Genomic DNA, 1523 nt, shown 5'->3' on the forward strand with positions numbered 1-1523 from the left:
TGCGCAATATTTGTAATTTAAGTTCTTCTATTTTAAAATAAAAGTTCTTATAACTTCCAATGAGTTCGAGTTTGTTGAGTTCAATATGTTTTCTTATCTTTAAACCTAATCAGATGATTACCTGAAAAAAGATTGTGGCCTGGTCTAAAACTTTGATTGCGTTTCAAGAGCCTTGTGTGGTATTGAGAAGAAAAATGGTGATCACAAGAGGTTTATTGAATTTCGCCCAAAACAACGATGCAGCTTACGAGGCGAATCTCGAAAACTTCGTTTTCGAGACATGGATGTATTGTGATTTTAACTAACTTTTCATTTTTCAACTTTGGAACAAATATTACAAATTATTCATGTTCGGTGTGCTTTTTGTTCCGACCATTGAAAATGGGGGATAACTTTGTATTCGGCTGTGTTTTAGTTTTTTTTTGTTTTCCACGCAAAATGAGGTACAACAAATAATGACCGGACTGAGTTGAGTGATATATCATATTAAAGACCTTGTAGTCTTAATTTTTAATTTGAACCACGTGAAAAAATTTTGAGTATCTCGGAAAAATAGCTAGTGATCTAATTTTGAGTATCTGGGAAGTAATGGCCTACAAAATGAACACTTTAGACTGTTTTGTGATCCAAAACCACTTTGAAACTTTGCTCGATCTGTTGACGAAAGCAAGATGCATTGAGCTGAAGAAAACTGTGGAGAGAAAACTAGTTTTGACCTCAAAAGATTTCAGTTAATTTTGTTGTAATATGAGACGAATTTTTGTTTATTTAGATATAAAAATTTGGTATTGTTAGATAATTAGATGGGTGCTATTTTTCTCTAATTATCACATAGAAGTTTTACATGTTGCGCAATATTTGTAATTTAAGTTCTTCTATTTTAAAATAAAAGTTCTTATAACTTCCAATGAGTTCGAGTTTGTTGAGTTCAATATGTTTTCTTATCTTTAAACCTAATCAGATGATTACCTGAAAAAAGATTGTGGCCTGGTCTAAAACTTTGATTGCGTTTCAAGAGCCTTGTGTGGTATTGAGAAGAAAAATGGTGATCACAAGAGGTTTATTGAATTTCGCCCAAAACAACGATGCAGCTTACGAGGCGAATCTCGAAAACTTCGTTTTCGAGACATGGATGTATTGTGATTTTAACTAACTTTTCATTTTTCAACTTTGGAACAAATATTACAAATTATTCATGTTCGGTGTGCTTTTTGTTCCGACCATTGAAAATGGGGGATAACTTTGTATTCGGCTGTGTTTTAGTTTTTTTTTGTTTTCCACGCAAAATGAGGTACAACAAATAATGACCGGACTGAGTTGAGTGATATATCATATTAAAGACCTTGTAGTCTTAATTTTTAATTTGAACCACGTGAAAAAATTCCAAAAAATTTTCCCAAAGTCGAGAAAAATCGATTTGAACTTTTTTATTTTTCGTCTTAATTCGAGCTAACACAGCAAGCGAGCAGGCTTACGAATTATGCCTTATTTAAGACCTTAAAACTTAATTTTAAGCAAGTAAA

This window comes from Symsagittifera roscoffensis, chromosome 9 (assembly GCF_963678635.1).
Source record: "Symsagittifera roscoffensis chromosome 9, txSymRosc1.1, whole genome shotgun sequence".
NCBI lineage: Eukaryota > Metazoa > Xenacoelomorpha > Acoela > Convolutidae > Symsagittifera > Symsagittifera roscoffensis.